We start from the raw sequence: 26,783 nt of genomic DNA on the forward strand, positions 1-26,783 counted from the left end.
CAAATAGGAAATCTAAACCTCCTCTTAGCTCTTGAACCTCCTCCCATTACTTACCTTTTGATTTGTTAATGTGCATTACATTAATTGATTTTCTTGTGTTGAACCATCTTTGCATTCCTGGTATAAAACCCACTTGGTCATGATATACAAAGATCCTGAGATTGGCTGTTGTGGTAGTGCTGATGGTTTCCTTTTGAGCATAGCTAATAGCATGCAATAACAGTTTTCCCAGAGTAAAGTTAAGTTTACTCTGAATTTAAACACTCTTTGTACAAGAATCTTATCTTTGAAGTAATTCTTGTGAGAATGAACCCATATTTCTAGCTTTAATCAGTGGGACACATAAGTCTATACAACCCCTTTCAATCTTGTTTATCACCTTCACTCCTATCTATTCCCTTACATTGGAGTTCAACCTCATTAACTAACAGTTCACCCATCTCTAGCTTTTATATATCTCTAAGTCCTCTATATCCCACATTATAAGCCTCTGAATATATCTTTATGCTGGTCATAAAAGTGGAATCATACAGTATCTATCCTTTTGTGTCTGGCTACTTTTCTCCCATTGAATTGGTTGTCTCCTAATCTTTTTAAGTCTTTTGAGGTGCAGAAGCATTTGATTTTGAGGAGTCCCCACTTATCTAATTTTCTCTTTTGTTGCTTGTGCTTTGGGTATAAAGTTTAGGAAGCTACCTCCTATTATTAGGTCTTGAAGATGTTTCCCTACATTTTCTTCTAGAAGCCTCATGGTGCTAGTTCTTATATTTAGGTGTTTGATCCACGTTGAGTTAATTTTTGTGTAGGGTGTTAAATAGGGGTCCTCTTTCATTCCTTTGGCTATTGATATTCAGTTCTTCCATGCCCAATTATTGAAAAGATCATTTTGTCCCAGTTCAGAGGATTTGGGGGCCTTGTTAAAAATCATTTGACCATAGATATGTTGGTCTATTTCTGTTCTCAGTTAAATTCCATTGATCAATGCTTCTATCTTTGCACCAGTACCATGCTGTTTTGATGGTACTGTGGCTTTATAATATGTTTTAAAGTCAGGAAGTGTTAATCCTTCCACTTTGTTCCTCTTTTTTAGGATGCTTTTAGCTATTCTGGGACTCTTTCCCTTCCAGATAAATTTCATAATTAGCTTTTCCAAATCTTCAAAGTAGGTTGTTAGAATTTTTATTGGCACTGTGTTGAATCTGTAGATCAATTTGGGGGAGAACTGACATCTTAACTATATTTAGCCTTCCTATCCATAAGCAGGGACTGTCTTTCCACAGACATCTCTTTTAATTTCTTTTAGCAATGTTATGTAGATTTCTATGTACAAGTCCTTTATGTCCATAGTTAAGTTCATTCCTAAGTACTTGATTTTTTTAGTTGCTATTTTGAATGGAATTTTTTCCTTAACTGACTCCTCAGCTAGGTCATTGCTTGTGTATAGAAATATTACTGATTTTTGCACATTAATTTTATATCCTCCCACCTTGTTGAATTTGTTTATTAGCTCAAGTAACTTGCTGTAGAATTCTCAGGATCTTTGTACATCATGACCAAGTGGGTTTTATACCAGGAATGCAGGGATGGTTCAACACAAGAAAATCAATTAATGTAATGCATATTAACAAATCAAAAGGGAAAAATTACAAGATCATCTCAATTGATGCTGAAAAAGCATTTGACAAAATTGATTTTCTTGTGTTAAACCATCCTTGCATTCCTGTTATAAACCCCACTTGGTCATGTTGTATAATTCTTTTAACGTGTTGTTGGATTCGATTTGCTAATATTTTATTGAGAATTTTGCATCTATGTTCATTAGGGAGGCTGGCCTGTGGTTTTCCTTTCTTATAACATCTTTACCCAGTTTTGGTATTAAAATGATAGTAGCTTCATAAAATGAATTAGATAGAGTTCCTTTTTCCTCAAGTTTTGGAAAAGTTTGAGCAGGATTGGTATTAGTTCTTTTTGGAATGTTTGATAAAGTTGCCCTGTGAAGCCATCTGGACCTGGGCTTTTCTTTGTAGGAAGATTTTTGATGCATAATTGAATCACTTTAGTTGTTGTCATGGTTAGGGACATGTGTCAACTCAGCCAAGTTGTGGTAGCTGTTTATCTGATTGGGCAAGCACTGGCCTGTCTGTTGCAATGAGGACATTTCATAGGATTAGGTCATGAGCACGTCAGCTGCATCCACAGCTGATTCCATTTGTAATCAGCCAAAGGGAAATGTCTTCTACAATTAGTGATGCTAAATCTAATCATGGGAAGCCTTTTAAGGAGGACTCAGAGGAGACAGGCCCCATTCCTGCTTCGGATGGTGAGCCTCTCCTGTGGAGTTCATCCAGACCCTCCATCGGAGTCGTTGGCTTCACAGACTGTCCTGTGGATTTGGACTCTGCGTTCCTGTGGTCACATGAGACACTTTTATAAATTTTATATTTGCAAGTGTTCCCTGTTGATTCCGTTTATCTAGAGAACCCTAACTAATACACTTGTGATTGACTTGTTGAACTCTTCTATTTCATCCTGAGTCTGTGTAGCTTGTTTGTGTATCTCCAGTAATTTGTCCATTTCTTCTAAGTTTTCTAGTTCATTGCCATATAGCAGTTCATAGTATCCTCTTATGATTTCTTTTATTTCTTCAGGATCTGTGGTAATATACCCCTTCTCATTTCTGATTTTGTCTATTTGCATCCTCTCTCCTTTTTTCTTTGTCAGTCTTGCTAGCAGCCCATCAGTTTTACTGATTTTCTCAAAGAACCAACTTTTGGTTTTATTGATTCTTTCTATTATTCTTTTGTTCTCCCATTCATTTATCTCTGCTTTAATCTTTGTTATTTCTCTTCATCTATTTGTTTGGAGTTAATTTGCTGTTCTTTCTCAATTTCCTCCAGGTGTGCTGTTAAGTCCTCAATTTTTGCTTTTTCTTGTTTTTTAATATAAGCATTTAAGGCAATAAATTTCCCTCTCAGCACAGCCTTTGCCACATCCCATAAGTTCTGATAAGTTGTATTCTCATTTTTATTCATCTCCAGATGGCTACTGATTTTTCTCACGATTTCTTCTTTGACCCACTGGTTGTTTAAGAATGTGTTATTTAATATCCATATATTTGTGAATTTTCTCATTCTATAGTGGTTATTGAGATCCAGTTTTATCCTACTGTGATCAGAAAAAGTGCTTTGAATAATTTAAATGTTTTAAAATTTATAAAGACCTGTTTTGTGCCCCACATAGGATCTATCCTGGATAGTGTTCCAAGAGCACTAGAGAAGAATGTATATCCTTGTGCTTTGGGGTGCAATGATGTATATATGTCTGTTAGGTCTAACTCATTTATCAAGTTATTTAACTTGTCTGTTTTCTTGTTGATCTTCTGTCTGGTCATTCTATCTATAGAGGAGTGTGGTGTATTGAAGCCTCCTGCTATTATTGTTGAAATATCTCTCTCCCTTCAGTTTTGCCAATGTCTGTCTCATGCATTTTGGAGCTCCTTGATAGGGAACATAAACATTTATGATTGTTATATCTTCTCAGTGAATTGACCTTTTAATTAGTATATAGTGGCCTTCTTTGTCTCTTATGACACCTTTACATTTAAAGTCTATTTTGTCTGATATTAGTATAGCTAATCCTGCTTTCTTTTGGTTACAACTTGCATGGAAGATCTTTTTCCATCCTTTCACTTTCAATCTTTTGCACCCTTGTGTCTAAAATGAGTCTCTTGTAAGCAGCATATAGCTGGACTGTGTTTCTTAATCCATTCTGCCAATCTGCATCTTTTAATTGGCAAGTTTAGTCCATTAACATTCAAAGTTATTATGGAAAAGGCATTTCTGGGATCAACCATTCTTATCCTTTAAGTTTTATTTGTCAGATCTATATATTCTTTTCTCTCTTTCTCTTTGCATTCTTTAAATTACTCTTAGTGGTACTCTTCAATTCTGTCCCTCCTCCAGACCTCCTTCTGCTGCCTTTATTTTTTTTGTCAGCTGGCAACACTACTTTCAGTATTTCTTATAGGGCCAGTCTCTTGTTGACAAATTCTTTCAGGACTTCTTTGTCTGTGAAAATTTTAATCTCTCCCTCAGTTTTGAAGGACAATTTGGCTGGGTACAGAGCTCTTGACTGGAAGTCTTTCTCCTTGAGGGTCTTGAATATATCATACCACTGCCTTCTCACCTCCAGGGTGCTAGTTGAGTTTTCTGAACTCAGTCGTATTTGGTTTCCCTTGTATGTAGTAGATTGTTTTCCTCTTGCTGCTTTCAGGATTTTCTGCTTCTCTTCAACATCTGACAGACTGATTAGTATGTATCTTGGGGAAGGCATATTTGGATATATTCTGTTTGGAGATCATTGGGCTTCTTTGACTTGTTTATTTATGTCCTTTATGATGGTTGGGAAGTTTCCCCACATTATATTCTCAATTACTCTTCCTAGCCCTTTACTCCTGTGTTCTCCTTCTGGGGCACCAATGATTCTTACATTTGTGCACTTTGTTTTGTCTATCTTTTCCCTGAGATCCAATTAAATTTTTTTCCATCTTTTTTTGCCATTTGCTGTTTCGAGTCTTTGAAGTCAGTTATCTTGTCATCCATATTACTTATTCTTGCTTCTGTCTCTTCAAATCTTGTGTTGTGTGCTTCTAGTATGTTTTTCATTTGGTCCACAGAATCTTTAATCTCTGTGATATCCACTACTTTTCTATTTATTCTTTCAAATTCCTCTTCATGCTCTTCTACTGTCTTCTTAATCTCCTTTATGTCATTTGCTATCATACTTATTTTATTAAGTAGAGTTGTATGAGCATCTTTGATTAGTTGTTCCAACACCTGTGTCTCCTCTGGTGTTTTCATTTGGTCATTAAGCAGGGCTATATCTGTTTGCATTGTGATATATATAGTGATCTTCTGCTGTCTTTAAGGCATATAAATATCTTGATTGATTTACTTTGGGAGTTGATTTCTTTCAGTAGTCTAAGCCCCTATGTTTGTGGGATGGTTGTACAGAAGGGACCAGGGTATGGGGTGGGGCCCTCAGTGCAGTGATTTGTTTCAGGGCAGGCATAAGCAGAGGTTGGGGATGTTATGCTGATGCTTGTGAATGTGAACACCCAGTGGCCTGGGAGGATGTTGCTGTGTGGGTGCACCAGTCTGGGAGGAGTACGTAACCCTGGTGTGCATTGGTCTAAGGCACAGGGCTCTTTGTGCGCATGTGTAGAGCTGTGGATTGGGCATAGATGTGACCTGGTTGTGCAGGTCAGCACTTTCTCAGAGTTGGGAAATGTGGCTGAGGGCCATGCACATGTGCAGTTTTGGGACTGCTATAAAGTGTGGTTCCCAGAGTTGAATGATGTGATTCGGTTGTGAACATGTGTGGGCCTAGGAGTGCTGTAAACTGATGCACTGATCTCAGGAGTGGGGTGGGGTGAGGCTGCGCAACACTATGGGCAGGAGGCAGGGGTAGCCTGGGTATGGAGGTTAGTGCCTGCAGGCTTTATGTACTGGCAACAACCTGCAGGGACCAGAGAGGGGGAGGTAGTGCTCAGGAGGGGTGGAGGAGAGGTTGGTTGGGCTGCACTTGTGGTGGGGGCATGAAACAGGTACGTGCACTGGGGGCTGGTGGGGTGGGGGCACCTTTAGTGCAGGGAATAGGAGCAGGTGAAGGGGTTCAGGTACATGGGATCTGGATTGAGTAGTAGGTCACAGGGCTGTGCTGGTGAGGGTAGCGTGCCCAAAGAATGTGGCCTGGCTTAACTCCTAGTCCCTGGCTCCCATCTGTGCACTGCCACAGGCTCCACACCTCTGCACCAGGCTCCAGCTTTCTGCCTCTCAGTTCCTCGGCCTCTGCAACCAGGGTGCTCTATGAGGTGCAGAAAGCTCTCTCAGGTCAGTTGTACTCCCAAATCACCACCTTCCTGTCCCTTCTCTAACTTTTCTGTGGAGCAGGGCTAATCTTAAGTCTCAAGCAACTCTATTCAGCCATCTTCCTGGAAGTCCCAAGCATAATACTTTTTTTGTTCGTTTTATTTATGGGTACATAATAAACTTATGGGTACATAATAATTATGCTCCAGAAAATGCAAATAAAGTAATAGTTAAAAAAAATAACAGACATAAGATGCTCCTCTAGTAAACCACAGACTTTTTTTTTTGCAAGGGAAAATATAATTTCACTTTATTGGAAAGACATGGTTTCCTTGGGGTCATAAGGTATACACAGGGAATATTAGGAACTGATTCAGTTGGGGGTATTAATTGTAAGTAACAGAATCTACTATAGCTAGTTTTCAGTAGCAATTGAATTTATTGAGAGAGATTAGATCAGAGAATTGAAACAGGCTCAAGATCAGCCTCCAGAAACAGTTCTTGTAATTATGCTGTCTTAGTCAGCATTCTCTAGAGAAATGGAATCAACAGGAGATATCTGTAAATATGAGATTTACAAATGTTTCATGCAACTATGGGGACACAAGTGTCCAAACTATGTAGGGTAGGCAGCAAGCTGGCAGCTCCAATGAAGGTCCTAAAGGGACTCCCCAGGAGAGGCTGGCTGGCTAAGGCAGAAAGAGATTCTCTTCTGAATTTTCCTTGAAAGCCTTCAGGTGATTAGATTAGATTAGATTACGTACCACTCATTGTGGAAGACACTCCCCTTAGCCAACTGCAGATGAAATCAGCCATGGATGCAACCAATGTGCTCATGATTTAAGTCCATGAAATATTCTCACAGCAACAGATAGGCCAGTATTTATTTGACCAGACAACCAGGTACCATCACCTGGCCAAGTTGACACATGAACCTGATTATCACATATGCAATAGAACTGGCCTAAGTAAGACGCTACCACAGCCACTACCCATTTCAGAAAATGAATGAGCACCCCCCAACCTTCTTCCTCTTACAGTTTATCTCCAAAGTTGACTCCTACTTAGATGCATCTGATTCACAAAAATAGGTTGCATTCCTATAGTTTACCAAGAGATTCTGAAAATCCAGTTTTTTTTTGCAAACTACCCTGGGAAAGTGGACCTCACAACTTGGATAGTGGAGAATTATAAAATTATAAAATTCTTGGATAGTGGAGAGAGAGTTTAGAGTAAAGCATGGGGGCAGTGTGGCTTCCAAGATGGTCCCTATGATGTTTAGTCTCTGGTGTTATATCCATGATTAGTTATATGGCAAAAGGGATTTTGCAGATGTTTTAAGACCACTAAATACTTTACCTCGATTGTCCTTTGATGGACTTGACCTAACCAGGCTTAGACTCTTTCTGAGAAGAGATATGAAGCCTAGGAGAGATTTTCCTGATAGCTTTGAAGACCCAGATGCCACGAGTCAGAGAGCTGGAAGGAAGTGATTTTTGCCAAAGACCACATGAGCTTTGAAGGGGACCCTAAGCTTTAGATGAGACTCCAGTCCTAGGTGACACCCTAACTAGCAGCATCATGAGACCCTGAGTAGTTTTGTCTTGTGTAGACTTCTGGCCTACAGAACTGTGAAATAATGAATGGGTAAGGTTTTAAGTGACTAAGTTGGTGGTAATTTGTTGTGCATCAATAGGAAACTACAAATGACAGACACACACTTCCCACTGATACCATACACCAACTTTGGGATGGTCACATGATAAATAATCTTGTTGAGTAGATACATAAAACAAGATAATTGTAGTAAAGTTGATCTATATATTCACTTAAAACATTTATTAAATTCTGCCTAGATGTTGTGAAATAGTTACCATCAAGCAGAAATGGAGACTTAGAAATAAAAGAGAAAACAGTTATTTAGCAATGTCTTTTTGTACTACAATGTATTACCAAAGTGAATTATCTAGGAGCTTATTATTCTGTTGAGATTTAATATGTTTGATTTTATAAAAACCACACTGAAAATATTTATCAGGAGGGAAGGGTGTAAAAAAGGGAAAATGAGCAAACTAGAAACAAGGCTAATTGATTATACTATTATCAACCAGGAGGTTAAAAAGAAAATTAATCCTAGAACAGGAGTAGAAATGCTCCTTCTCTTCTCTGTTGGCAGTCTCTTCAATGACATCTAAGAAAAGAAGAGTGCAAGTCTAGAGAAGATAATAAAAGCCTTTTCTTTTTATTGGTTGTAATCAGTTAGGTCGGTCTGTATCAATTTAAACAAGGAAATAGGTAAATGGTTTTGATATCTATCTGGCTTAAAGCCTAAGATGAAACAAATAAATTAATAATAACAGCAAAACATATAAACAGAATCAAGAAAGATTTTATGGGAAAGCTACGAGGAACCTCTATGTCACCTCGTGGGCCTGAACTTCCTATCAACTTGCTATTTTATGACTTCTTTTGAGAATAGAATAATAATTGATGGCCACTGTTACTAAGCAGATCATGTGAACAATAACTGTATCTTGAGGTGTAAAATATCTGTGTACTTGCTCTCAGGAATGTATAATTAGGCTATCCAATATGGGGACCACTGGCAACGCATGGTTATTGAGAACTTGAAACTCGACTAGACCAAATTGCTATGTGCTATAAGTATAAATATGCACCAGGATTTTGAAATTTGGCACAGAAAAAAGTCTCAATAATGTTTATGTTGATTACATGTTGGAATTTTAATATTTTTGGTATATCAGTTAAATGACATATATTTTAATAAAATTCATTTCGACTGTTTCTTTTTTACTTTTTTTTCATGTGGAGTCTAGAAAAATTAACCTTTTACATATTTTATTTCTATAGGACAAAACACTATTCTGTAACATGTGATAATTCCAAATTTTTCTTTAAAGATTTGTTACCACCTGTGGAATTGTGTCTTTCTCAGCTATATAAAGAAAAGTATATGACTTTTTCAGTTACAAGTGATAGAAAATTTCCCTATTGATACAATTATTAAGACATCTATAGAGACCTTTTTATTCAAATCATTGCTAAAGGATCTAGAAAGAAAAGCTCTATTAAATGTTGCTATTGTCAACCTATATGTGCAAATTGTATAAACATTTTGAGAAACACATGCCCCATGTATTTAGAATAAAATCTAACCTAAGAAGTAAAAAGGCTCTAATTTTGTTCCTATAACTACTGGAATGCTTATACATGACAACAGATGAGAGAACACCCCAGATAAATAGATTCAGCACATTATTATTAAAGAAAATCCAATTGTCTATCAGGGGCTATTTAACTTTTTAAGCCATAAAATGCTTTATTCAAATAAATATATATGAAATCCTAACATATGAAAACAGGTATAATGGGAGTTATGGTATGTGTGGAAATGGGAGCAGATGGCATCACACCCATTGTTCCCCTGAATTTTATTTCACTGGTATATTTTAAAGTGTCCTTTTTTCTCCATTTGCTGCCACCTCTTCTACTTTACCCCCAAATAGTAGCAAAAACCTGAGCTCCTATTAGCAAGCAAATAAACAAAATGAAAACCATCCAACCCATAATGTCGAAAATCATTTGTAAAAGGGATTACAAGAAAATATAAAATGATGAATATACTTTTCTTAACTTAGGCTTAAATTTATAAACCTTCAAGCAAGGTTTAAGCTCATCTTTCTAGAGTTTCACAATTCTTCTCTTGCTTAATATATTTGGGGAGACATAAATGTGCATCTAAAAAATAAATAAATAAAAGACTCTAGGGGTCTGTTACCATCTTTAAAAAATATTTTTATTGAGCAATAGCCACACACATACACATGCAGTCCAACCATATTATACAATCAATGGCTCACAGTATCATCACATAGTTGTGTATTCTTCACTATGATCATTTTTAGAACATTGCATCACTTCAGAAAAAGAAATAAAATGAAGAAAAAAGAACTCATACATCCTGTACCCCCTGCCCCTCCCTCTCATTGACCCACAGTATTTCAGTCTACCCACTTTTACCCTTTATCTCCCCCTATTTAATTTTTTAACCTTCCTTTTTACTCATCTGTCCATACCCTGGATAAAAGAAGCATCAGACACAAGGTTTTCACAAAAGTCACATTGTAAATGTGACAATATGGTTATACAGTCATATATATATATAACTATATGATTATACAGTCTTCCTCAAGAATCAAGGCTACTACTGAAACACAGTTCAATAGCTTCAGGTACTTCTAACTAGCCACTCGAATACACCATAAACTAAAAGAGCTATCTATATAATGCATAAGAATGACCTCTAGGATAACCTCTTGACTCTGTTGGAAATCTCTCAGCCACTGAAACTTTACTTTGTCTCATTTCTCTCTTTCCCCTTTTGATTCAGAGGCTTTCTCATTCCTAAATGCCTGGTCCTGTCTCATCCCAGGGAGTCAGGTCCCACATTGCAAGGGAAATTTACATCCCTTGGAATCATGTCCCACGCAGAGGGAAGGGCAATGAGTGTACCTGCCACATCGGTTTAGAGAGAGAAGCTATGTGTGAGCAACAAAAGAAGTTCTTTGGGAATGACTCTTGACATAATTATCAGTAGGCTTAGCTGCTTCTTTGCAGGACTAAGCTTTAAACGGGCAAAACCTAACATTGAGGGCTCAGCCTATAGATCTGGTTGTCCCCACTGCTTGTGAGAATATCAGGAATTCTCCGGATAGGGAAGTTTAATATTATCTCCCTTCTTCCCAGTCCCCCAAGGGGACTTCGAAAATACTTTTTATCCTCTGATCAAATTACTCTGGCATATATCTGGGCATCACACTAACCTGTACAAATCAACAAGATCTCACGCCCTATTCAAGATTCAATGTAAGTGTGGTATTCACGTAAACTGACCATACAAGTTAAATTAGATAATGTGCTACCCAAAATAGAAATTTTGCACCGAATAAACATCTTTCCCTTTGGTCATGCACAGAGGTTGAAGTTTGAAAATATGGGCCATATCATCCTTTACCTAGTATTCTGATTTACCTTAGTCCTATTCAGATCAGCTTCGTTCATATCTCTAGAGGAAGTCTGATCACTTTTTCAGTGTTTTAAACAGTTCCTAAATGGGGTACTGCTGACTTCCATAGCTTCAGAACTCTGACTCTGAGTCTTAGACGTCACATAAATACCCGAAGTTTCAGAGAATGGCCAGGTTATATGCAAATAGCTCAGTATCTCAGAATTTAGAAATATCAGTTACACCTCTTAAATATATGTGACTGCTATATGAGCTTATAATCTAAGAACCTTTATAATAGGTCCCAACCGGATAACCCATGCTCGAGACTTCAATTCTTGGAGTCTGTATATTATAGTTAATCCATGTGAGTGAGGCATGATAATATTTGTCTTTTTGTTTCTGACATTTTATTAGACTGTCTTTAAGGTTCATTTACCTAGTTGTATGCCTCACAACTTCATTCCTTCTTGCAGCTGCTCAGTAGTCCATTCTATATAAATACCACAATTCCTTCTTCCATTCATCAGTCCTTGTACCCATAGGCCACCTCCATCCATTGCGAATCTCAACACTGCTGCCCAAAACACCAGTGTTCAAATGTCCATTTGTGTCTCCACTCTCAGTTCCTCCAGGTATATACTGAGCAACAGGTTTGCAAGGTCATATGGTAACCCCACCTCTAGCCTCCTGTGGAACCACCACACTGCCCTCTGGAAGCACGGCACCTCTCAGCTTCCCTACCAGCCGTGAGTAGGCACATCTCTTCCTCCATATTTTCTCTAGCACTTGTGTCTCTCTGTTCTTTTTTTTTTTTTTTTTTTTTTGCATGGGCAGGCACCAGGAATCGAATCTGGGTCTCCGGGATGGCAGGTGAAAACTCTGCCTGCTGAGCCACCATGGCCCACCCTCTGTTCATTTCTAAACAATCTTATTCATACATATACAATCCAACCTGAATAAATAGACATGCTTTTCCCACCATAATGTTTTGAAGATATTTCCTTTTCTTCTGCATAGACTCCATGCCACACCCCCATTCTCCCTGCTTGTTGAGATTTAGTTTTGGCATAATGCCTTTACCACATTCAGTGGAAGCATATTACAATGTCAGTATTGACTGTAAACCCCAGCTTGCATTGATTGTACCTTTTCTTGTATACCATCCATTTTCAACCCCTTGCACTGTTGACATTTATTTGTTCCCCCTCATGCAAAAATACTTCTATATTTGTACATTTAATCACCATCATTGTCCACTCTAGGCATTCCTAAGCCATACCATCTCAGTCTTTATCTTCTATCTTTCCTTCTGGTGTCATATGTGCCCCCTGCCTTTCTCCCTCAACCATACTCACGTTCAGTGGACTTTTATTACTGTGCTACCATCAGGTAATGTTGTGCTATCCATTTCTAAATTTTTACAATTGGTCCTGTTGCACAGTCTGAACTCCTTCAGCAGCAGTCTGTATTCCTTCAGAATGTTACTATTTTTAAAGTCTGGTCCTAAATGCTCTGAAATTGACCCAGACATGGCTATGGAGCTAGAAAGATACAGAATAAGTGATTCATCCCTAGTAGTAGCTTTATTTTAAAATGTATCACCAAAAAACCAAAAAATCTTTAAGCTGTAGATTATAATGTAATTTTCAAGACTATTTAAAACTCTCCCCCACAAATGGAACAATATAGCTATCCAATTAATTCAGATGAATAAATATTATCCTTTAATTGATAATTAATATCTCATTAGCCTGACACAAGCTGGAGAACACTGTTCTTTGTTATTCAAGGTATATTTCTTGCTCTAAAATGATAAAATTTAGGAGATAGGGTGCATAATGGAAGAATAATTGTTCCAGAGGAGATGAGAATAACGTGTAATCTTGTGAATTAATTCTGCCTGGGCTGCGCTCCAGTATTTCAGAAGAATGATTATTACCAAAAGAAAGTCTACCAAACTACAGGAAAAAGAGCACACGTAATGCTGTACAACCCCACCAGGCACATCTGGGAATTTGTCAGGACCCCACACGTCTATTTTTTTTTCTTTCTGAATGGTAATTTTCATTAAAATATATACTGCAAATAAGTGTGAGAGGAAAAAGAAGCAGTGAACAAAATGTAGCAAAGAAACAGAGTTCTAGAAACCACACAGAAAACAACTGTTGATAAATGTAATTATCAATTTATCGTGCAAAAAAGATTATTCAGGATATTTTATTATTATCCGTTTATTAAAGTTACAGATGCTGAAACTGAATTCTTCCTTAAGATTTTATGTTCTGATTATTACCCTATTCGTAAATCTAGCAAATATTTACAAGCACTTGATAAGGAGGATTTGAATAATACAAGTTGGTTCCCATTTATAATTTGGTACCCTAAACACCTGCAAATGTTGCAAGCATCATTTACAAATTTAATATATTTTATTTCTTTTAAAGATAAAATGTCAGATTATAAGCCCTTCCAAATACTTAATAATTTAGATAAATTAACTTTACTAATATGATGAAATTTGAGCCCTCTTAATATCCTAATACTGAATCCAACATTAGTAATTATTCCTAAGTCAATTATTCAATTACATACTTGAAGTTGGAATTATAAGACTATCACTCTAATATACCATAGTTACTCAAACATTTCAAATTTATAAAATACTGATTTTTGCAAATATTCCTAACACAACAATATTAATAGTTCTGAATCTTTTGAACATTTTTATTTTTAATTCTAAATAGACCGTAGTTAAATGATGCTTCTCTTTGGGGAGACAATTGCATTCTTAATTAATGTAGGTTACTTTGACCTGCTATTTTTTTGTATTATAATAGATTTATTGAGACGTAATTCACCCATTTAAAGCATACAACTCAGTGCTTTTTTAGCATATTCACAAAATTGTGCAACTCTCACCCAATCAATTTTAAAACATTTTCATTACTGCAAAACGAAACCCCACAACCATTAGCTTTCACTCTTCATTTCCCTCAATTAACCCAACAATAAGCAACCACTATTTTAACTTCTGTCTCTATGGATTTGCTTATTCTGGATATTTCATGTAAAGGGGGCTTTATGATATGTGGTCCTTTTTTAAAAAATATTTTTATTGTGAACTCTTCACACACACACATTCCATACATGGTATACAATTAATGGCTCAAATGTCATCACATAGTTGTGTGCCCATCACCATGATCATTTTTTAGAACATTTGCATCACTTCAGAAAAAAGAAAATAAGAAGAAAAACTCATACATACCATACAACTTACCCCTCCCTCTCATTGACCACTAATTTCAACCTACCTAATTTATTTAACCCTTTGACCCCCCCCCCCATTATTTTTTAATTTTTTATGCATATTTTTAAACTCAACTGCCCATACTCTGGATAAAAGAAACATCAGACACAAGGTTGTCACAATCACATAGTCACATTGTAAAGGTTCTATCTTTATACAATTATCTTCAAGAATCAAGGCTACTGGAACACAGTTCAAGTGTTTTAGGTACTTTCCTCCACTCACACTGATATAACATAAACTAGAAAGGGATATCTATATAATGCATAAGAATAACCTCCAGGAGAACCTCTCAACTGTTTGAAATCTTTCAGCCACTGAAACGTTATTTTGTTTCATTTCTCTCTTCCCCCTTTTGGTCAAGAAGGTTTTCTCAATCCCTTAATGCTAGGTCCCAGCTCATCCAAGGATTTCTGTTCCATATTGCCTGGGAGATTTACACCCGTGGGAGTCATGACCCACATAGGAGGGAGGGCAGTGAGTTCACCTGCTGAATTAGCTTAGAGAGAGAGTCCACATCTGAGCAATAAAGGAGGTTTTCTGGGGATGATTCTTAGGTCTAATTTTAAGTGGGTTTAGCCTATCCTTTGCAGGAATAAGTTTCATAGGGGGAAACCCCAAGATCAAGGGCTCAGCCTATTGATTTGGTTGTCCCCACTGCTTGTGAGAATATCAGAAATTCTCCAAATGGGGAAGTTGAATATTGCCCTCTTTCTCCCAAGTCCCCCAAAGGGACTTTCAAATCCTTCTTTATTTACTGCCCAAAATTACTCTGGGATTTATTGGGGCATCACACTAATCTGGACAAGCCAACAAAACTCAAACCCTATTCAAGAGTCCATGGACATATGGTGTTCAACTAAACTGACTATACAAGTTAAATTGTGTAATGTGCTATCCAAAATATAAATTTGGCACCCAATAAAAATCTCTCCCTTTAGTCCCACACAGAAGTTGAAGTTTTAAAATATTTGGCTAACCATTTTGACTGGAGTGAGATCTGCAATTTCAGGCATCGAGGGCAATTCTTCTCACCACCTACTATTAAGGAGGTTATTATTTGGGGAATTACCTTAACATGCTAGGGATTGCACAATGGCTGGAGATTTTGATTAAAGCTAATTTTCACCTTAACTTTCATAAACTCTACTTCTTACTGCTTACACCTTTACCACCCTTGTCCAACACACCAATGGAATCTTTAAAATCACCTAGAGGGCCTGACACAATCTGGATACCCCATACTCCATTTTCTCTCTTATCTCATCTCTTGCTACTCTCTCCCTTATTCATCCACTCCAGCTACATGAGTTTTCTTGCAGCTTCTGGTACTTTCCTACGTGTTCCTGCCTCAGGGTCTTTGCCCTGACTGTTCCCTTGGCTTGGAATACTCTTCTCCCAGATATCTATATGGTTTGCTTTCAACCACCTTCAGGTCTATAGTGGCTTGGAGCTGTGTACCCCAGAATAACATGTTCTTAATCATAACCCATTCCTGTGGGTATGAACACATTGTAAAATAGAAACTTTCGTTGAGGTTACTTCAGTTAAGGTGTGGCCCAGTTGAATCAGGATGAGTCTTAATCCTGTTGCTGGAGTCCTTTATAAGCAGAAATGAAGTTCAGACACATAGAGAGAAAGCCACAGGGAGTGGCCAGAAGCCAGAAGTCACCAAAACCTGGAAGAGGAAGAAGCCGGGAGAAGCTGCCACATGACAGAAAAGCCAAGGATCAAGGCTAGCTGGCAGCAAGCTCCAGAATGCCACAGTCTTCTGAGAGGACACATTGCCTTGTTGATGCCTTGATTTTGGACTTCTCCTAGCCTAAAAACCATAAACCAATAAATTCCCATTGTTTAAGCCAACCCATTGCACGGTGTTTGTTTTAGCAGTCAGAAGACTAAAACAAGACCTTTCCTCAAATACTTTCTCAAGAAAGTCTCCTGACCACCTAATTTGTACCATATTGAAGATTGCAACTCTCTCCCCTACCCACCTACCATCCCTCATTCTTCTCCCTCTCAATATATATATATATTTCATCTCATGCTGACATACTATATATTTTAACTATTTAATTGTTTATAGTCTGTTTCTCAAAGCTCCATGACAGAAGGGATAGTCTTTTCTTTTTTGTTCAATGCTGAATCCCCATTACCAAAAACACATAAAAGGTTCTCATAAATATTTCTTGAGTTAATGAATGGAATGAAGAAGCTGAATTTTAGCTGTCCCAAAGAGATTATTAGTATTGGCTGATATTACTAGTATTGAAAAGAGAGGCTTATCCTTTTGAAGAATGCAAACACATGCAAGCACTGCAGCAACAGCTTTTGCAGGCAATGTGCTGATTTGGAAAAAAGCCTTTCCTGTTCCTCTAAGCAGGCCTCATCTTATTTGATTCTCAGAAGTGCTCAACATATTTGAATGCTCCTCCATTTCAAAATCTCCTCTTGGCTCCTGTGCAGCTACCCTGCAAGAGGCTTCCCCTGCCTTCTTTCTCTATCTCCTCTGCAGTCTCAACTTCTTTGGTCGGGTTCATTGTGTTCCACATTCCCATTTTCACTAAGAATTTTAGCACATAAGCATTTTTTCAGTACCACACCACCACCACAGGGCCTTTGCATATGTTGTTTCCTTAAATAGGTTTCTGCTTCATTATCATATCTTTGTGGAAGCCATCTTTTAAGTCCCCAAATAAGTCAATTTCTCTTATCAAGTACATCAAGTACTTCTTCTCCTTAAAACTTCTGAGTATTTCTTCTTTATGTATCTCAGCTGTAATTTTATACATATTTGTGGCTATTGGATTAAGGATATCTGTCTCACCCAATTGACTGTAAGCTTTATGAGGGTAGGGATCATATTTATCTTTGTTTTGGTTTTGATTGTAGGGAGCTTACATTTTATTATCAGTACATTGCCTGGCACAGGATGATTTCTCAATACATTTATGCTAAATAAATGTCCAGCTCATTAATAAACAAGCGTTCTATGTTTTTTTGTTATTGTTGTTAGTGGTGCTTTTCAGGGAATGAAGGAGAAAGGGGGTCATTCAGTGGGTGTGAAGAATGGAGAAAGTCACTGCAAGAGTTTAAGGGACAGTTAAGAGTTGGAGAGTATAGATAAAAAAGACTGAAGTAGGCAAGGAGTTAGGCAAGCATAGGTCTCCCTTCAGACATTCACCAAGTCATTTCACTTTGCCACGGAGAGCAAGGATGACCCCAGAATGTTGGACACCTGAGGATTCCCAGACAACAAAAATCTCATGAGCATACATATCATTATTATAATAATGAAGTAAGGAGGAAGAATGGAGTTGTATTAGTCAGAATTCTACAGAGAAAAAGAACCAACAGGATACACACACACACACACACACACACATATATATATATAACAAGGATTTATTACAAGGAATTGGTTCACACAGCCATAGGGGCTAGCATGTCCAAATTCTATAGGGTAGACTGCAAACTGGAAACTCCAATAAAGGTGATGTTGAAGTCCTTAATTTGAATTTTTTTCACAGAAGAAGCTGGCTGGTTGGAAAGTCTGGCAAGAGCCAATTTTGAAGTTGAGGCAGATGTTTTTATTCTGACTTCTGAAACCCTTAGTTCTGACTCTTAAGATGTCCAACTGGTTGAAGACCCACATTGCTGAGGGCAATCTCCTTTGCTTATTGTAGATGTAATAGACTGGATGTAGATGCAAAATTCACCTAGAAGTGTCCCTTCACAGAAACAAGCAGGCCATCCTTGTCCAAACAACTGGACATCATAACCTAGCCAAGTTGAAACATAAAATTAAACATCACAGGGTTTGTCAGACTCTAAGTGAAGACAGATTTTACTTGTGGATCCTAAATGTGTCAGTCCTGCACAATCACCTAGGTAACTTTTACATAACACACGGATTCTGAAACAGTTGGCCTAGAGTGAGCTTGAGAGTATGTTTTAGAGATATTCCATCTCAACCCACCCCCATTTAACTGAGTTATATAACCATATTTGGGGATCACTAGGCCAAATGATCTTAAGGCATTTTAACCCCCTGAATTTCTATGAATCTCTGAAAACATTTTCCTTGATAGAGGCTATCTAATCTTCAAATCAAATCAGAACATGTGGGTTGATTACTCATTCTTTTGTTCAATATATCTATTGCAAACTTTTTAACCTTTAGGCATGAAGCTGCCTTTAAGTATCTGTATTCCATTAGGAGTGAAGGAAGGTGGGGCTGATAAAAAAAACTCAGCCTTTAGTGAAATTACAATAAAATATAGTTAGGAAGAGCAAATTTTCAAGAAATAATTACAGACACGCCAGGCAATAAAGGTACTAAAATTCCAATTATCTCTCTGTCAGTACTGCCATGATACAGGAAAGTTTCCAAAACCAATTATAAGGAGTTATTTCTGACCTTTCATGCCTTCCCCTTCCCACCCCTTGTAAGATGTGACCTATTTTCTCTTTCTTCTATAGCTTCTACATATCTAGATGTGAACCTTTCTCTAAAACTTTGCACGAATTGCTTTTTCAATCCACACACATATCAAGCACGTGTGTACTGCATGGAGTAAGGAGTTAATAAATAGTTTTCAAATGAAACAATTGCCAAACAGGAGAGGATTATTTTGAATGGCTGTCAGCTTCTCAAAATGGTTTCCATTTTGTGTCAAAGTCAGAGGTGACTATAAGGCAATAAGGGACAGAAAAGGCAAAATAAAAGAAACAGAGAAAAGGAGGTTACAGATATTAAAAGTAAGAATGGTGTTAGGAGTAGTAGAGATCACCCATGGTGGCATGGTATAAAAGCAGCAACTACACTGGGGACAGGGAGATGGCAGGTGACTCTCATGAAGATAAGAGGCAAAAGGGGCAGCCAGGGTGGTACCTTGATGGCTTTTGAAGACCAAAGCATAGGCCACCTCTAGCAAGTGTTGGAGGTGGAAGGTGGAAACAGAAAAGAGGAGCAGAAGGTGGAAACAGGAAACAGCTCAGCAGAAGCCCCCAAGAGAATGAGTGTAGGTTCCAAGCCCACTCCAGAGCCTGAGGGCTGGAGGATGAGGCCCACTTACCATACACAGGGGTCAAGTGAGAAAGTCTTTCTATCCCATTCCCTATGGGCCTTTATCTCTTTGTATAACTGTGCCAACATCACTGTGTGATTATACTTCACACTCCTAATACTGGCCCTGAGTCAGTACTTAAAGATCATATGATGTTAAATGTACTCATTAACAAGGCAGAGAAGGATATAATCATTGCCACGTTTCATCAGGTGGTTTTGAGCCAAGGTCTTTATATGACTTATATCATGCTAATAAGGTATATACTGTTATCATTCTCATTTTAAATTTGGAAAACCAGCTGGTAGTATGTTGGCAAATGCTTAATTACCAAAAAAATCCCTTGTTTATAGATTATCAATGTCCATTGTGTAAATACTCTCACTTTGACCAGTCATGAAATGCCAGGTTGGGTAGAGTGGCATAGTAATCGTAACACACCATTATACAGTATTTCCAGCATACAGCTAAAACAGACAAAAATAACATCAAGAGCATAGATATGAATAAAATGCAGTAAAAGAAGCAGGAAATGATGAAATTAAAGAATTTATTAACTTTCTTTTAAACATAATTTATTTAATTATGAATTTATGCAATTTATCTTTAAATAATGGCTGTGTTTAACAACCTGTCGTAAAGTTCTTGAAAACTCGATCAATTCTCGTGAGTCAGTATGAGCTGGCACCAGCACACCTCTGTCAGCCTGGTGATGTGGAATGCATTCTCAGATCCAACACTTCCATTTCTAACCATTCTCAGAAAACAGCAGATTTTTAAAAAATCTCACCCTTTTAAATCAGGGACTGAATCTTTTATTTTAGATTATTTTAGGATCTCTAGGAGAACCAGGTAGAGGGACAAGAAGTTTTCGGTCATATTCCAGAGATGTCTAGGAAATCAGATCAGCAAATGAAGGTGGAGGGTCACCAGGAAGCAGATATTAGCTTGAGAATAGGCACAGTGTAATAGAAATCAAACCACTTTTAAGTAAACCCAATCTTTTTTAATGCAATTTTTTGAGATAGATTCACATACTATACAATCATCCAAAGTGTACAATCAGTGGTTCACAGTTGCACATTCATCACCACAATCAATGTTTGAACATTTTCATTACCCCCAAAAAACAAAAATAAAAAGAATACCCAAAACATCCCATACCCCTTATCTCCACCTGTTTATTTTTTGTGCTTTATTTTCTTACTCATCTGTCCATATACACTGGATAAAGAGAATGCCAGTCACAAGATTTTCACAATCACAGTTACACCATGAAAGCTTTATAGTTATACAATCATGTCCAAGAATCAAAGCTACCGGATTACAGTTCAACAGTTTCAGGTATTCCCTTCTAACTATTCTAATACACTAAAAACTGAAACGAGATATCTATATAATGCATAAGAATAACCTCAAGAATGACCTCTCGACTCTATTTGAAATCTCTCAGCCACTGACACTTTATTTTTGCCTCATTTTTTACCCCTTTTGGTAAAGAAGTCTTTCGATCCCATAGTGCCAGAACCAAGCTCATCCCCAGGAGTCAAGTTGCACTCTGCCAGGGAGATTTACACACCTAGGAGTCGTAAGTAAACCCACTCTTACTGCAAGGCAGATCTTATATATACAAACAAGGTTGCAATTAATCACACAGATGGAGGGTTTTCAATCTTTAGGGCAAGGCAGGAAAATGATTGTGCTTGACCAATGAAATGTACCTTGAGATTGGGCATGTTCCTTAGGCCTATGAAAATCAGAGTCTGCCTACCACCTGGCTACAGATACATGTTTAGGGCAGCAAGGCAGGAGTGAGGGTTTTCTAGGGCCTTGGGGGAATATATTAATATTTTAGGGACTGGAAGTTTGTAGACCTGGGAGCTGTCAGAAGCTATCTTGAAGCCCTGAGAGCACAGCAGCCGTAGCATGAATCTGTTTCCAATGAATGTTAGAGATGAGGACAGAAACCAAGTCCTTGGTGATATAATTGTGCCCCTGTCTCAAATCAACCCTTACTACCTACATACTTTTGGACCTCCAGTTAGGTGGGCCAATAAGTATTCTTAAAGACTTATGCCAGTTTGAATTGGCTTTCTGATATCTGAGACTCAATTCATGGTAACTGCTGCAACTGTCAAAGTGATTAAGAGGATGTTCATTTAGAATGAAACCAGGAAAATGTGCCGAATATTCCGGGGAAATGAAAGGTCAGAGATGGCTGGAGTGGCCAATGATGACTTCATAAGTGTGTTCACAAATTCCTTTGAAGGAAATGTCTATGTGGCAGATGCAAAAGAGGCTAGGCCTTGTCATCTGCCAAGAGGGTGTGGCCAGCTATAGAGAGACTGTTAGCTGTGCATAGCCCTTCCCTTTTCCTCATCTGACAGTTACAGAAAGGAATTCTTTCATTTCCTGGTGAGCAGAGGCTTGGCCTGTTGCATCAACCTGGTGTGCTGGCCTTGTATTTGCTGCTTGATCAGACATGGTAGCTAGAGGAAGTAAATGCCAAGTTGTAAAAATAGAAAAGAGGTAAAGGGAAGTTCTCTCCAGTTTGCACCTGGAGAAATACAGGGGAGATCAAATTGAGTAAGCCCAATTTACCAGGTAATCCATGCATCAGGTTTAGACTTGGCCTCGTGGAATCAGTGGACATGGAAAAAGAGCCAACAGACGAAAAGAAAGGCAAAAATAATCAGCAGTGGAAATCTGGAACTTTTTCTGTGTTAAGTTCCTCAGGAGGGTGCCTGCTCTCCTCTAATTTTCCAGAGGAAATAAGAGAAAAGGTGTGAAACTGCCCTTAATATACCTAACCCTACTTTTGTTAACAACACTCTATTATACTGAATAAGTCCTGGCCCTAACACACCAGCAATGAGTCAGCTATTCAGAAAAAATGGTGTATAATCGCAGACAATCAAACAATAATTTTAGACACTGCAGCCTCTGCCAATACTCTTCACATGTTTTTCCTTCTGATAAGGAAAATAAATAAAATAAAAAATATTTTATTACATATACCTGCCCTCGTGCCTTTTCTGCCAGAAGTCTGAAAATTATTGTGCAAACATACATCAGAACATGATTCATAAGCTATTCCTCCACTAATCAAGAAGGCAGTAATAGGACAAGAATTGATATGTGCATTCCACAGTATATTTTCAGATATCTAGGACCTGGTAGTCTCATGGCCAAGACCATGCAGTGCTGGATGAAATGAGATTAGAATTAAAGTCCCTAGAATAACAGAGATTATACCAGTACCCAAGGGTACCTGCCCATCTTTGAACATCAAAGAGAGGCTGAAAATATTTTCTAACCTACAAAATAATTTTCTTATGAAAATGGGAAAATGTTATTAAGATTTTTACTTTAGGACCATCCCTTTTCTAATAAGAATCTGAAGCAAATTTGGTACTGACTGACATTTTCAGAAAGTAAGGTATTATAAAATGGAAGGAACTCAGACACCAAAGTAAGATAGAAACGGTTACAAATCCAGTTTCATTCACTGACTAGCTGTTTTGGTTTGCTAAAGCTACCAGAATGCAATATACCAGAAATGGATCAGTTTTTAGAATGGGGATTTATTAACTCAGAATTTGCAGTTCTTAAGCCATGAAAACGTTCAAATTAAGGCATCAACAGGATGATGCCTGGACTCTGAAGAAAGGCTGCCAGCACCTGGGACACCTCTGTCACATGAGAAGGCTCATGGCATCTGCTGGTCCTTCGTGCCCCAGTTTCATTGCCTCCTGCTCGGCTTCCAGTGGCTTCCTCTGTAGGTCCTCCCTTAGCTCCTCCAGGGCTTTCTACTCAGCTCTCCCCAAACTCCCCTGTGTGTTTTTCTCTCTAAGTTCTCCGGGCATTTTCTGTCTTTTATCCTCTCATAAAGGACTCCAGTAAAGGATTAACACCCACCTTGAATGGGGTGGGTCACATCTCAATTGTAACAACCTAACGAAAGGTCCCACACAATAGGTCTGCAGTCACAGGAATGGGTTAAAAGGACATGGCCTTTTCTGGGGTACATAACAGCTTCAAGCCAGCACACCAGCTCTGTGACTTCTTAGGTGCCCTGATCCTCACTATCAAGAGGGTCTTTTGATACCTGCATTTCACAGTTGATGCATGAATTAGAAACAAGCTATAAAAAACACATAGCACAGTGGCTGGCACACCATAAACATTCAATGAATTGTACTTATTACTAGTCACAGCAAACTAGTTTGACCACTCGAGAACCAAACTATCCTTCTAGATGATTCGATGAACCAAATAGATTAATTTCCCCCCACAAAATTCCATAATTGTATATGCTGGCTGTGACTCAAATCACGAATCAAGAACAATGCATTTAAAGTAATTCTATTCTGTATTAAAAATAAATTCTAATAACTTGCCTCAGAAATGGAAACAATCAAGATTCCCATTATGACAAATTCAGAAAGCACAAAAGCTTCCAGGGTTAGACAAAAGAAGACAGTACCATTCTTTCCATGAGTGTGTGACTCATTTTCAACTCAAAGATGGTGTGTGAGAAACAAATGCTCATTTACCCTCTGGGCTGCCGGGAGCCTGCGGCGATGCAGACAACGCCCCACTCAGTTTTTTGCACATTCAGGCAAAATGTTATATCTTTCCTCTCTGGACTGAGTCCCATTTTTGCAGGTGTAACTTTTATAACCAAGACTGAAAAAAAAAATGTGTCATCTGGGTGTGCATTCAAAACTCATTAAGACCGCGGACTCACTTGGATTTCTCTTCAACCTTCAGGCCGCAGGACGGCCTCCCAACTGTGCTAAAAAAGCAAGGGCGGAAGGCCAAAAACATCAGAAAAAGAACATGATACTTCAAAAATGTCTGAAAAGGACAGGTGTGCTTTTCAAGAAGCCCTTCCCTCAGTGGCTTTAGCTTTTGTTAGCAACCCGGATGTAGCTGATAAACTGAGACTCTGTGACTTTGCAGCCTGAGAGAGAGAATTTTCATACTGTATATGGGAGGATAATGGAGCCAATGTATTGGACAGTTGTCCCTGTGTTATCAAGCAACCATGTACTCTCATTTCACTAACAAATGTGTAGACAAGCATACATTGTGGCAAATGCAAGGAACTCACTAGCCTATGTTTGAAACTTAAACCTCCCATTCTTTAAAGTATAGCATTAGAAAAGCAATAGGGAGACATGGTACCAGTACCAGCATAATCCTGTCTCTCCCCATCTCTTCACCACTCCGGAGCATCACAGTAGCTGATACATTTCAGTGTATGAGTAATTCTGATCCAAGCTGGATAACTATTGTGGAAGAATAGTCATTATAGAACATGTTCCATAGAAAAAAGATTCTGCTGTAAAATAGAATAGGTCAAAAATGGACACATATTTTGGTAAAAAATGGACACAATGACACACAGCTTCCCCTTCTTGTGTCAGCTGCAAAGCAGATGGCCAATTCATATCTAATGAATGAATGAAAAGACAAATGAATTTTCTATGGATTGTGATGCATTTCTCCTGAGATACTGCATATTTTTAATTCAATCATAGTTCATTCCTTTGAGATGAGAAAATCATCAAAGTCATGATAAACCACTAGCATCATAGAGTAAAGAGCAGATTCAGGAACTGAACCCTGTTCTTTGCCTGTCCCATCATGCAATTTCTCTCTACTTTATGCAGAAAAAAAATCCCTTCTTCCTGCTGTTTCCACCCCTGAAATATTTACAGGCTGATGGCCTCTTTAGTCATCCTGAGCTAAGCTGAAATCTTTTCATCATTTCCCAGAAGTTGCTTTCTCCATTTGCTTAATCATTTCATTTACTTCTGAGTCCACCAAGTGTGCCCACATTCCTTTGGCCCAAGGTTCCAAAAATGGAAATGGCTCTTCAAAGAAGCAGAGGGAGGCCAGGCAACATCGAGCCTCTTGATAATGGAACATGTGCCCATATGTCACATCATAAAGGTTCTGCCACGAGATTCTTGAACTACCTCTAACCTTATGAGTAAGCTGCAATCTTCATCAGCGCTCCGGGGGTGGCACTATAGCAGAGAGGAAAGTGCCAGCATGCCTGGGTTCTCACCTTGACTTCCTAATTTACTCCTACGTGACCTGAGGCAAGTTATTTAGTGTCTCTAAATCTTAGTTTCCTCATCAGAAATAGCATAGGGGTACTATTATTAATATCAAAGAATCCTTGTGAGACTTAAATTAGTTAATATATGTAAATGGCCCATTGCTGTATCTAGTACATAGTTATCTTTATAGCACTCCAGCCAATTCGATTGCTAAAGCCAAAAGTCTTTAAGAATTAAACTAATTTCTTTCTCTTACCCCATTCTATCCAGTTTACCAGGAGGTTTTGTCCATCATACTTCCATTTTTTTCTAAATGTATCTGTATCTCTCCACTAAACTGAGCCACAATCAGATCAGCTCCCACCCAACCTGAGCCACCTTCACCTTTACCAGGAGTACTGCAATAGTGACTCGCCTCCTTGCTTTCTTTCTTGTCCCTTGTAATCCATTCTCTCTACACAGTGGTGATGCAGTCTTTTTAAAAGATTGATGAGATGTCTGTTTCCTTGCATAAAATCCAGCCTAAGTTTCCTGTCACATGTAGAATAAAATCAGATTATTAACCTGGACTATGGAGCATTATATGATCTTGTGCATAGCTTTGAACATCCTCCACTCTTCCATCATTCTGCTTTTAGCAACACAGGCCTTTTATGTTTCTGGAACTCACTAAGCTTATTCTGACCCCTGGACCTTTGCCCTTGTAAAGCCCTTAGGCATCAGTGTTCTTCCTGCATCTTGCGGCTGGTTCCTTCTCATCATTTGGGTTTAAGGCCTCCTCCAAGAGGCCTCCTCTGATCAACATATCTCAGAACATCTGCTCCCACATCCTGACATGGTCACTTTCTAGCATGTTATTTTGTCTGATTTCCTCATACCATTTATTATCATCTGAAATTTTCATATTTATTTCTGTTTAATTGTAGAATACTTGTCTTTCTCAAAAGAAAGCCAACCCCATGAAAGATGGACTCTTGCCTATCTTGCTTATCTCATTTTTGCTAGTTTCTGCCACAGTGCCTGACATCAAGCAGGCACTCAATAAATATCTGACAAGTGAATGAACTGGTATTTTTAAGCCTGTCCTGGAAAAGCTGAGCTCTATCATTCTTTCCATGAATGTGAAATTCCCAAGCAAGATGATATAATCTTAGGGTGCTCTCACAGAAATTTAATGTCTAGGTTCTAAATTCTGCATAACCAGACAATTCTGGAGCATTAAACAGTGGTTCAGAACACAGAATCTATTTTAATTCTAGCTTTGGCACTTCCTATCTGTGTGACCTTGGACAAGTTATTTAACATATTGAAACTGGTTTCCTCATGTGAAAACATAAGGACAATAAGATATACATCAGTTGGGTTTTGTGAGGATTAAGCCCTTTGCCCAGTTCCTGGAACATTTCATACACTCAATAAATGGTGGTTATT

At 38.2% G+C, this 26,783-nt stretch overlaps 1 long non-coding RNA gene across 2 annotated transcripts in view; it reads right to left on the reverse strand.

Moving 5' to 3' along the window:
* LOC143690209 (uncharacterized) overlaps positions 1-26,783 on the reverse strand; it is an 86,592-nt gene that overhangs the window by 54,401 nt on the left and 5,408 nt on the right. For both annotated transcript variants that reach the window (XR_013179033.1, XR_013179034.1), the window contains exon 2: positions 25,768-25,883. This is a non-coding gene — a long non-coding RNA (uncharacterized LOC143690209). The remainder of the gene's footprint in view (positions 1-25,767; positions 25,884-26,783) is intronic.

Source organism: Tamandua tetradactyla, chromosome 7 (assembly GCF_023851605.1).
Source record: "Tamandua tetradactyla isolate mTamTet1 chromosome 7, mTamTet1.pri, whole genome shotgun sequence".
Taxonomy (NCBI): domain Eukaryota; kingdom Metazoa; phylum Chordata; class Mammalia; order Pilosa; family Myrmecophagidae; genus Tamandua; species Tamandua tetradactyla.